This window comes from Prionailurus viverrinus, chromosome B1, assembly GCF_022837055.1.
Source record: "Prionailurus viverrinus isolate Anna chromosome B1, UM_Priviv_1.0, whole genome shotgun sequence".
Lineage (NCBI taxonomy): Eukaryota > Metazoa > Chordata > Mammalia > Carnivora > Felidae > Prionailurus > Prionailurus viverrinus.
In genome coordinates, this window is record NC_062564.1 from 151399554 (window position 1) to 151412470 (window position 12917).

General features: G+C 34.9%; 1 long non-coding RNA gene across 1 annotated transcript; it reads right to left on the reverse strand.

Moving 5' to 3' along the window:
* Positions 1 to 1439: 1439 nt before the first annotated feature.
* Positions 1440 to 12362, reverse strand: LOC125164697 (uncharacterized). Its single transcript, XR_007151859.1, has 3 exons — positions 12136 to 12362; positions 3057 to 3114; positions 1440 to 1794 (listed from the first exon to the last, which is right to left on the reverse strand). It is a non-coding gene; the product is annotated as an uncharacterized LOC125164697 (long non-coding RNA).
* Between the last annotated feature and the right edge of the window lie 555 nt (positions 12363 to 12917).

A 12917-nucleotide genomic window follows, 5' to 3' on the forward strand; every position in this document is an offset into this window, starting at 1 on the left:
TTGAGACAGAGAGACAGATTGTGAGTGGGTAAGGGGCAGAGAGAAACAGAAACAGAATCTGAAGAGGACTCCAGGCTCTGAGTTGTCAGCACAGAGCCTGATGCCAGGATCTAATCCATCAACCATGAGATCATGACCTGAGCTGAAGTCAGTCGCTTAACTGACTAAGCCACACAGACTTTCCTCCACAGTATTTTTTTCTGGCTAAGAGACTCATTTTACAGCAAATAAAATGTGACAGTGGTCTTATAATTATGGAACTAACTGGTTTTGCATGTTCTTTATCACCCTGAGGTATCTTACTTGATAATACATAGAATGGTGTTTTGAAGACTCAGTTTTGGTGCCACTTTGGGCAACAACTTGCAAGTTAGGATGATGGCCATCTGGATGTTTTTTATGCTCTAAATCAGCCATCAAAATATGTAGGTTTCCTCCCTTAGCAGGTTTCATCAGTAGAGGAATGAAGATGTTGGAGATACGAATGACTTTTCACTCTATTATTTTCAGTGATCAGCTAATGAAATTTCTCCTGTCTCCTTAACCAGCTTTTCTGGTCTAGATATTGATTCTAGTTCCCAAGAGAGAAATGTTTCTAGTAGGGCACACAGAAATGGTTTCATTAAACTGGAAGTTGAGATAGGGATAATATTTGGGATTCCTTGTACTTGGAAATCAGCAGGCAAATAAGGTTACTGTACTGGGTTTGGTGATTGATCCTGACCATCATGGGGAAATTGGCTTCCTACTGCCTGATAGGTGAAGGAGGAATCTCTCCAGAGTGCAGGAGATCCTCTGGGGTACTCCTTAATACTTTCACTTTCTGTTATTATATTCAATGTAAAAAAATATTATTCGGAAAGGATGACTAATGGCTCTGACCCTTCAGGAATGCAGCTTTAGATTCCCTCACGGGCAAGGGTGCTTGCTGAGGGCAAAATATACATGAAATGGGTGGCAAAAGAAAGACATTATGAGTACCAGTTGTTATCATGCACCCAGTTGCCAAAATAAGGACTATAATAATCACAAATATTTCTTTCTTATTTTGATATAAATGTGTTTGTGTATATTTTACCCACTTTTACTTTCCTTCTTCCCTTCCTCTATAATCTAACATAACACATGGTAATAATAGCTAACCTATACTTATATTATGGCATTTAAGTTATAGGGCATCAAGTAGAAACATGACTTAGCTAGATGATAAATAAACATTATCTGAAGATGGATAGAATGTCTTGCACCTTTTCTTGGGGATAGGGTTTGCATATTTTTGGTTGTACAAGGGATAGTTGTTTCATTTGAAGTGAATATGTGATTTTGCTATATTGTTTTATTTACTTTTTAAGTTTTGCTGTTGTTTTTATTGGAGAGTTAAATATGGTTAAAAGATATGTATATGATGCCAAGTTAATAGAGGGCAGACTGTGGTGACTTTGTAATGTGTATACTTAACTACTCTGGGACTGCTTTTCCAGACTTCCTTTTCCTCCAGGATTCTGGGTTGGGGTTGACCAATCGGAATGTGTGAGAAAGGGGTAAGAGAAGAAGCTGCCACGTGTACACTCAGGAGCCTGGTATAGGCCCAGGCATAGCTGCACCACATATACATCATTGTGGATCTGCAGGCTCACTTCTAGGTCTTGCTAGAGCTCCTCCTTTAGCTTCTCCAAACACTGGGAGAGCCTCATATGTAGCTCTCCATGGTGAAGTGCATCAGGTCTACAAGAAATCTGCACCGCTGAAGGGGGAAGCAAGAGGCTTGAAGGATGTACATGGACGAGGCAGGTTCTGGTGAGAAACAGATGCAGGTTGGTTTCTCCTTATAGGTTAAAGCTCATTCTCACAGATTCCAAGTTGTCCTTGTTCTCTGCTGGTTTGTATTTATCTTCCCTTTCCTGACTGCTGGTGCAGTTTACTTCAGGCCTAGCACTATATGTAGGCATAACAGATGGATCTGAAGTAAATAAATCTCTAAATAAACCGTTATAATACCCATAGAGTTTCTGCTACTCTGAGGGAACATGACTGATAAATATTCTAGTTGGAAAGATACATGTATATAAAAATAACTTTAAGATAGTATGTATATTCTATCACATTGGAAGCAAAAGAGAGAGAGAAGCAGGGAGAAGTAGGGAGAGGGAGACAAGGGAGACACCCAGAGATTGGAAAATACTTCATGCGGGGGTGGCAATTTGTTCTCTGAATCTTGAAGAATGGGTGGATTTTCTATGGGCTTGATAAGGGAGCACAAATAGAGACAAGAAGGTTGTTATCTAGTGCAGACACACAATTACCAGGCTTTGGCACAGGGGGAAACAAGATAGGCACAATTCCTGAAGTTTTGGAATTTATAGTCTAGCAAGCATGATTGACACTGAAAATGTAATGCACTTTATCTGGTGAAAGATTCCAAGTATGTGCTGCATGTTTTTGCTCTCATTGTAATTAAATGACCCTTGAATGACTAGCTGAATCTTGAATGCCCTAATATTTTCCCAGTATGGATAACTTTTTGCAAGATATCACTAACAAGGTGTAGGGAACAAGTCTCTAGGCTTTTGGTTTCCTCCCCTTGTTTCCCATTCCTACTCGTTCTGCCAGCTGCTCTCTGCCATCTGTCTGCACTATTCTATTGAAACAGCTGTTGCATAGACCACTAATGCTCTAATTGCCAAATCTCATAGACACATGTTTGTCCTTACTTTATTTGACATTACTTTGCCATTTGACATTGTGTTCATTCCCTTTTTCTTTAAATTCTCTCAGCCCCTGACACTCCTGTCTCCTGGTTTTCCTTCTACTTGTCAGCTTCTTCTTAATGTGTTCTATTTTTTGTATTTAATAGTTGGTCAATGGCACCTGAATGTGCCAAGAATAACCTGAAAGTCAATTTAGTATTCCTTTTACCATCGGTCTGTGCATCCAATTGGTGTTTGACTCGAGCTAATAAATCATTAAATTCCTTTTTTGATTTGTGCCCTCTTATTCAGTTGACTCTCCACATGACTTATTCCTTGGCTGCTATGAGAACCTCTTTTCTTACCCACCTATTTTATTTTTGTGTTCCTCCAATCCATCCTTCATGAAGCCACCAGTCACATATTTCTAAAATACAAATGTGATTGAATAAGTACTCTTCTTACTCTTCAAGGACCTCAGGAGGAAGACCAAATTTCTTAAAGTGGCATTAAAAAATACCAACCCTGCACGATTTGATGTCTGACTGCTGTTCAATCTTCAAATTCTAATACATGCTCCCACCCCTCCAACCATGTCAAATAACTTAAACTTCCCCAAAGATTCCATAATCACTTTATCTCCCTAAAAATGACCTTCTGTCTTTTTATCTACTCAGCTGATACCCACTCATGCTTCAGTAATAAGTTCTAGGGTTATTATTTACTTATTTTTTCACTCAATTGAAATTGATTGACCAACTTTGCTGTACCAGGTAGTTATCACTCTCCTTCATGAAGCCTTCCCTATCTAGTTGCTCTTTTTTTTTTTTTTTTTTTTTTTTTTTTTTGGCTTCCATCCCCATTGTTTCTGACTATCCATTGAATAGCACTGGCTATTCCCTGCTATCCATTGAAATTTGGATTCAAGTCCTGTTCTCTGTAATTAAAATCCTGTGCACATAAGTATTGATGTAATTAACTGTCCCATAACTTGTGGTTTCTTTGTCTCTCTTATTATACTGTGGTCTTGTTGATGGCAGGAATTGTATCTTTGTATTTAGTGTGTGTGTGTGTGTGTGTGTGTGTGTGTGTGTGTGTTTCCATTGGCTAATATGACTAATGCTACTTTTATTGTTTCTGGACACATTTTTCTGAATGGAGATGATTTAGAATTAGAAGACCTGATGGAATGAATTGTTTAATCTTTCTGAGTCCTCTCTGTCAAGCAAAACAAAAATAAGTGAGAGAGCAACAATTGCTCAGAACATTTCATGAGGTTTTTTTTTTTTTGGAATTTAGATGAGACACTCTAGGATAAAATATTTAATAAATGGCAAAGCAATATTGTTTTGGTTCACAATGCAAGGAGTAGAGATGTTCGGGTGACTTCAAAGAATGAGGTTATGGAAATGGCACAGACTTGCAGTGCTGCTCCAGGGCTAAGCTAAATGCTATTTGTTTGTCTCTGCAGTCTTTCTCTCTCCGCCTTTCAGTGCATTATGTTTCTAGTGCTGTCACTGCCTAGACATCCTAACACTGCCTCTGTGCCTTCTGTTTTCCTCTGCTACTCTGACTGAAGCTAACTCTATCTGGTGGGCCAGCGAACAGGGAGAAGGAGGCAGCCTAGCCCTGCCATCAGTATGATTGTTTCTGGCTCTCTTTGGTGTCTCTGATTGGACACCTGTTCTTTCACAGGATTTCTAGTTTACCTTGCAAATCTGTTTAATTTTCTTCTCATATCCAATTCTTGCTTTTGTACTGGTGCTCTCTGTACATGCTTGCTTATTTATTTATTTATTTATTTACTAACTTCTGCTAGCTCAAAGGTTTAATTTTCTAAATAAGCTTATTTACTGTATGACCTTTTCATAGCCTCATGATCTCTTTTTATATATCTCTTTAATTTCAATCATGAAAATTAATGAACTCTTTTTATATTTTTAATGTCAAATTCTGAAGAATGGCTAAACTTTGGACTAAGTTCCTTTATGCCAAGTTACCCCATAGAACTTCTGGCCAGATTATCAGATACCCATCTCAGGTCCCATCTGCTGGAATATACTGTTGGGCTATATGTAGTTGACATGACCTTTGATGTCAGGGCATTGACCTGGTTGACAGCATGTAATTATATAGGCCCTAGATATTTTTTGTTGAAAATGATGATGATAATGATGGAATGAATATATACATATATATATTCATAGTGGAGAAAAAAAACTCTAGCAGGAGTATAATTAACTGGGCACTCTCATATATTATTGGTCAACACAAAATTGGCACAGCTTGTCTAGAAATCATGTTTCAAATATTTTTATTTCTATTTCCAGAACTTTTTCTTTCTTTTTTTTTAATTTTTTTTTAACGTTTATTTACTTTTGAGACAGAGAGAGACAGAGCATGAACGGGGGAGGGTCAGAGAGAGAGGGAGACACAGAATCTGAAACAGGCTCCAGGCTCTGAGCTGTCAGCACAGAGCCCGATGCGGGGCTCGAACTCACTGACCGCGAGATCATGACCTGAGCCAAGTCAGACGCTTAGCTGACTGAGCCACCCAGGCGCCCCCAGAACTTTTTCTTAAGGAAACAGTGATGTTCATAAAACTTTATGCACAACAGCATTTGTTGCTATGTGATTTACAGTAATGAAAAATTACAAGCAATCATGATTTCAAACTATTAAAAACCATTAGCAAGGATTTTGTCTGTTTTGTCCACTGCTCTATTTTGAGTGCTTAAAACAGTAGAACAATGCCCAACACACAGGAGATATTCAATAAATACTTAATAGGTATATGCTGAATCTTTGTTATGGAGGATTGGATAATCATTAAAGATAATGCAACTATAAAATGGGTTTTAATATGGGGAAAAGCAGTTCTTATAGTATTAGGTGAAAAGGTAAGATTCTCTTTCTCTCTCTCAGAACAAAATCTAAGTGTACTTATTTTGTGAGGTAGAATTATAGGTGATCTTTTCTATTATTTTGGTTTTCTGTATTTGAAAAAAATTATTAAAATTTATTTATTATTTATGGCCCCAAATTGTATATTTTCCAATTATTTTTTTTCTGACTTTTCTGATTTGTTCTTAGGGAAAATGAGATAAAGGAAAGAAACTACTTTATGTTGTGTGTCAGGTGCAATTTTAGGGTTTCGTGTACGATTTCCTAGCATCCTCTCAACTGTGTAAAGTAAGAAACATCACAAGCAGTTAAGTTATTTACCCAAGATCACTCAGTTAATTACATAGCAGGGATTTGAACACAATTCATTTTAATTCCAGAGTATAATTCCTTAACCACTGATCCTATACTGACACTCTGACCAGTCTCCCTTGATACAGACAGACCTCCCTCCCTAATTTTTCCTTTCACTGAAACCACACATTAATTTGACCCTTACACAAATTATTTGGTCACATTCCAATTGCTTCGAGTGACTTACGTTTGTTTCTTGATTAGATAAAATAGTAAAATCATTATTTTATGTTCCTATGTTCCTTTAATATTTTCCTATCACCTAGTACACCTATAAGTACAGTAAACATTTGAGATTTATAATTATTAATATAATTATTAATTATTAATATAATGAATCTATAGGAAAAAAAAATAAAAATGTTATGGATTGTATATATTTTTTTCCTTGTAAAGGCCCCCTATTGCCAATGTTTTTATAAACTGCAAATATAATATACTAAAGTTTTAAATTTCATTACTGTCATTTCATATTCATTAAAGGTTCAGAATGTTCAGTTCTTCATATTATATAGAAATGTGAAATCTGCTCTGCTTAGCCTACTCTCCAAGGTATTCCATAATCAGAACCTGGTTATTCTAACCCTACTTTCTATTTCTTCCACTATTCTCGTTCTCAAACACTCTGCTCAAGGCCAGATGAACTACTATTTCTGGAATGCTCTAAGCACCCTTCCTTCATATTCTTGCTTGAGTTCTTCCTTTGTCCAGGAACAGTCTTGAAAATAATCTCCAAATGTTCAAATCCTATCTATCTTCCAAGGCCTGTGACAGTCCATCTCTTCCTTGAAGCTTTCTCTGATAACCTTGATTCATAGTAATCTTTCCTTCTTGTGAATTCTAATATCATCTACCTTTCCTTTCATCTCACCCTTGTAATTTTTTTATTGTGGTAAAAAACATGTAAGATGAAATCTCTCTTAAGAAAAATTTAAGTCTACAGCTGTCTCCTATATGCACATTGTTATACAATAGAATAGATTTTAAGAACATTTTTTTGTCCTGTATGACTCAAACTCTATACTCATTGAATCGTAACTTTCCTTCCCACCACCCCCCAGTCCCTAGTAATCACCATTCTGACTACTGACTCTACTTTAGATATTTCATGTAAGTGGAATCATGTAGTATATGTCCTGTGACTGGCTTATTTCACTTGTTGCAGTGTCCTCAACTCTCATCCATGTTGTCACATATGACAAGATTTCCTTATTTTTTTAAGGCCAAATAAAATTCCGTTCTGTGTGTGTGTGTGTGTGTGTGTATGTGTGTGTTTAATCACATTTTGTTTATCCATCAATTGGTTAATGGACATTTAGGTTGTTTCACTTCACAGTTGTTAGTGAGCAATATATTTTTGAATAAAGAAATTTATTGATATTTCCTTTATTCCATTTTTATGGTGCTAAAGATATGGATAAAAAAAATCAAAGAAGTAGCATTGTTCTCTCCTGACCATCCTTTTCCTTTATAGCTACATTCATGCCTAAATCTTGGGTTATTTTCTTTTTCTCTTTTTGTTTAATACAAACACTTTTTTAAAAATTTTTTTTTCAACGTTTTTATTTTATTTTGGGGACAGAGAGACAGAGCATGAACGGGGGAGGGGCAGAGAGAGAGGGAGAAACAGAATCGGAAACAGGCTCCAGGCTCCGAGCCATCAGCCCAGAACCTGACGTGGGGCTCGAACTCACGGACCGCAAGATCGTGACCTGGCTGAAGTTGGACGCTTAACCGACTGCGCCACCCAGGTGCCCCTGAACACTTTTGATAAGCAATCATTTTTTCTTAATCCAGGTGACATCTCAACCATCAAAATTTTGCAAATGTTTAGGAAAAATTGATAATTTTAGTATATATTTACACTATGAAAAATTTAAGATAATTATAACAAGAAAATTCAGAAATTAGATTTTAAAAGAAGATTGCAAAATACTGAATTTATTACTATTGGTGCTTAGATATGCTGACTAGCTCAACAACATGCGTTTCCAAAGGGGTGAAGTAAAATGAAAAGGAAGAGAAAGAGCAAAAGAGAGAGAAGAAATAAAACTACAAAGTTTGCTTTACAATACAGAAATGCTCTATTTCATATTTATCCCATGTTGGCAATTGTACATGTATACACATACACACATCATTTGTGTGTATGTGTATATATATTATATATAATGTTTCTGCAAGAGCTGCTAAAAGATAAACTGTGGTGTATTAAAAATGTTGAGAGTTTATTTGAGCAAAAATCAGTTCAAATTGGGCAGTGCCAAACCATGAATGGTCAGGAGCACTCCAAGGACAGGAGCTTGGGAAGAGACTTTTGGAGTGAAAAGACAGACACAAAGTAAGGAAATTGATGATTGGCTATAGCTTAAAGCCTAGTTGACTGTGATTGGTTATCCTTAGGTTTCAGTTACATAATTTTGATGCATTCACAGACTTAGATTTAGTTTTGCTTGTGTAGGCTGCCATGACATTAGAGCTACCTTGTCTAATGGCATCATGTTTAATTAATTTAACAATACAAATATAATTTTTATATATTTATATAACTATAATTATTTGCAATATATATTTATATAAATATAGAATATACATCTTTATATAAGTATAAAGTCTTGTATTTATATATTTATTTATATAGGTATAAGTATATATTATATATAATATTTTCACTGCCAGACTCTACACAATTTATTGAGGGTTACTGTAATAATGACTGAAGACATTGTCCATGACATGCTTCATTTACGTACTTCTCTAACTTGAAGTGGTTAATGGATTTTCAGTTTTCCTTTTTTCTTTTAGACTGTTTCGTATTTGTGACCTGGGCTATTAAAAGTTAATTTTAGGGGCACCTGGGTGACTCAGCCGGTTAAGCATTCGACTTCGGCTCAGGTCGTGATCTCACAGCTTTTGAGTTTCAGCACCATGTGGGGCTCTGTGCTGACAGCTCAGAGCCTGGCTGCTTCGGATTCTCTGTCTCCCTCTCTCTCTCTGCCCCTCCCCTGCTCATGCTCTCTCTCTCAAAAATAAATAAACATTAAAAATTTTGAAAAAATTAATTTTACAAGCAACATTTTGGAAAATGTATTCAAAATTTGTTAAGTAGACCTAACATTATAGGTCAAGAATTTGGTGAATTCATTTTATTCATATATAAATTGAACAAAATTCATTGTAAAATTAATATTCTGCACCCAGGATCATGGAAGTGTATCTTTCTCAGGAAAAAAAAATGTATCCTTATTTTCTCTATGCTTTCATAGTCACATTTTGAAAAACTCTTAAACTAAGAAATGAGAAACAAATTGAAGGGATTAGATTTTCTTTTGTCTACAAGAAACAAATGACTTAAATCCAATGTTGGAAATAAACCATATATTATTTTTCATTTTTAAATTGAGAATCTTACTTAAATTCTCCTTTCTTATACTTATGTTTTGTCATACTATGTTTTTTCATATATCATTCTGCTTGAATTACTTTTCCCCTCCTTGTTTCCTTTAAAAGGATCCAAAACCTCTAGTAAAAAGGTTAATTTTCTGGGTTGCAATATCATTGAATACAGGAAAAATTTGATGTAGTTGACAAAGTAAGTCTTCAAAAAAAGAAGTCAACAACAGGGATTTCAGGGACAGAGTTTCTTGGAAGTTCAGACTTGTTCTTCATCATTAGTTTGATCCAGCTGAGAAAACTGTGTGAACAGGTGTACCTTTTTTAAAGAGAAAAGTGTAAAAACTTAGGATGCACTAATATACATTGCCTTTATAACCATAAGATCCATTGTCCATGTTGATATGATACTTGGTCTTCTGGAAGGTATCTTATCTTTTATTTTTGGCACAGAATTTAACAGGGACTTGATCTTAATCATCAGATTCAGTTTTTATTCATAACAGAATTGTGTGGTGTGTGTGTGTGTGTGTGTGTGTGTGTGTGTGTTAATCTTTTAGTAAGAAACTATTGATTTTTCCCTACTGCCTTGTACCCAGAAATTTTCAAATCAAATAGTAGAGTTTACTTGTAGGTTAAGCAGATATCTCAGTTCCAGGAGAAATGTTAAAGCACACATATTCCACTATCCAATAGATACAAATTAGCTAAAGTCATATTTTTTTGGAAATTAATTGTTAGATTTAGTTGTAGAGCCATGCATATGTGTGTTGTGTGTATATATGTGTATGGATGTATATGTATATACTTAAGATACACACACACATATTTGGGACAATATGGATGAATCTGAAGGACATTATGGTATGTGAAATAGCTCAAACACAGAAAGACAAATGTATGAGCTTATTTAAATATAGAATCTGAAAAGGAAGAAAAGAATCTACAAAACTTAACTCATAATAACAGAGAATAGAATGGTCATTCCTAGAGGTTGGGACATGTGGAAAAATGTAGATAAAAGAAAAATAGAAAGCGGTGTAGTGGTTGACAGGGAGGAAGGGGGTCATGGGGAGTGATCGTTTAATGGTACAAAATTTCAGTTTTGTAAGATGAAAAGTGTTCTGAAGATGGATGTTAGTGATGGTTACACAACAATATGAATGTACTTAATACCTCTAAACTGTAAATTTAAAAATGGTAGATATAGTAAAATTTATGTTATATGTATTTCACCACCATGAAAACATTGGGAGGAAAAAAGTGAAATGACCAAGGAAGGTCCTAGATGTCCCTCCCTTAAAGTCTTCTGAATTGCTTTCCCAAGGTCCCTGTAGTTTTTTCTGCTGGTTTTCCATCCAGATCCTGACTGTTAGCAATTGCCTGTGCTTATAGGGGTGATGTTGACTGATAATGACGATTATAATTATGATGGTGGTGAAGATAATGATGATAACAGTGATCAAAAGTGCAATTAATAATTATAGTAACTAGGAGAGAAAATGGAAAAGAGGGAGTGAAAAGAAAATGAATAAGAACAGAAAAAGGAAGATCAAGAAAAGAATTACTATTTTCTAATAGCTGTGCTAGTGGCTTTGTTCTTTCATTAAATATTTTTGGTGTAAAAAATAAAAAAGAGAAAGTGGAAAGCCTATATGTTAAAGTCAGTAATATTATTTTAGGATAGATTTTTCTCGATCTAAGTGTTCCAGTATTTGATACATATTAGAGCATTTTTAATTTCCAGAACAATTTAAGACAAACTCCTCTTGATTTTTCTTTCAGTAAAGTCTTTGCAATCTAGTTTAAAAATCTAAAAAAGGCCAAAGACCAAGTGTATTCATTTTTTATTCCAAGCATATACTAATGTGCTTGATGTCCATTAAAGTTTTAAATATTTATTGAATTTGAATGAATGAAGTGGCATTATATTAAAATAGCCTCAATATGAGAACATAACAGAGCAGATGAAGTAATAATATTAATTGGGAGAAAGCAATTTCTAATTAATTGAAATGATAAAGAAGACGGGAGTCGTTATATGAGGTTTAGATTTAAACTAATCATGTAAGCAGGCAAAGTTGGGATACTTTTTAAAATGAGTTTGCTTTGGGATCTGTGGGTAATGTGAATTGATGAGGTCAGAACAAAAATTTTTTTTTCAGATGAAAGACTTAAAATCATTCTTTGTTTTATTGTGTCTAATTAATATGGAACTGTTTGTCCCTAAAACCCTGTCACCCTATGAGCCCATTATTAACACAAAAACAGAGTCTTTGACATATATTTATCTAATATTGATAGGACAGCTAGATGTAATTTCCTTTTTTACCTAATCTCTCAGTAACATCACGTGGTGTCACTATCTTTTGTAAACAACAGTCTTTACATTGTAGGAGAGCCCCTGTTCTAAACTCTTAATACACATTAACTCTCTTCATCTTCATATAACAACCCTTTGAGGAAGTACTATCATCATTCCCATTTTACAGACATGGAATCTGAAGCATCCAGGAGAGGTTAAGAGAACCAGCTAGTAAGTAGGAGAGCTGGCATTTAAATCCAGTTAGTCTGGCTCCAGAGTCTAAGGCTCTTAACCACTAGCTCTGCTGCATCTGGGTTATGCTAAAGAAGCATTTTCCAGAAATGGTTCTTTAGAATATTGTATCATGAGACACTGTGGTAAAAACTGCTATATCCAAACTAGTTTGGCAAATATTTTAGACCATGTACACTTTGCAATGATTTCCTATTGCTGCCATCACAAATTGACTTCAATTTAGTGAATTAAACTTACAAATTAATTTTCTCACAGTTCTGTTGATCAATGGGGCTGCATTTCTTCTGTAGGCTGTAGGGGAAAATCTTCCCTCTTTCTTCTACCAGCTTCTAGAGGCCTCCTGCATGCCTTGGTTCTTGGGCTCTTCCTCTATTTTCAAAGCTAGTAGTTTAGCATTTGGACCCACTCAAATAAATAATCCAGGATAAATTTTCTGTCTCAGCTTTCTTAATCACATCGGCAAAGTCCCCTTTTCCACAGAAGGTAATATATTCATAGGTTCCAGAGATTAGAACACAGACATCATTGGAGACCATTATTCTGTTTACCACGCATTTTTATGCCATCATAATATATTAAAAGCTATGAGAATTCTTCAGTAATGAAGGTTTTTCTTTTTTAAAGCCCATATGTGAGGTATATCATTGATAGTGCCATAAAAAGAAAGAGCACTGCTAATTAAATTGATATAATATTTTCCGACTAATTTTATTTTATATGTATGAAAGTTTCTTTTAGATTTAGACATATTTTATCATATATCACTCACATATAAATAAAAAAGTGTTAATGAGATAAATGAGTTAAGATAGTCTTAAAATTTCACATTTAGAATCTCATTCTTCTAAATCATTTCTGACTCATGTTTGTTGATGTTTGTGTTTTTTTTTTTATCAGCACTGTTTTCTGTGCAATCTAGAGTGTTGGTGATACACTATTGAAAAAATCTGAAATAAGATAAAACAAATGAACCAAAAAAATCAATGAAAGAACTAAAACCTGTGCTCTTTGAAATTTTG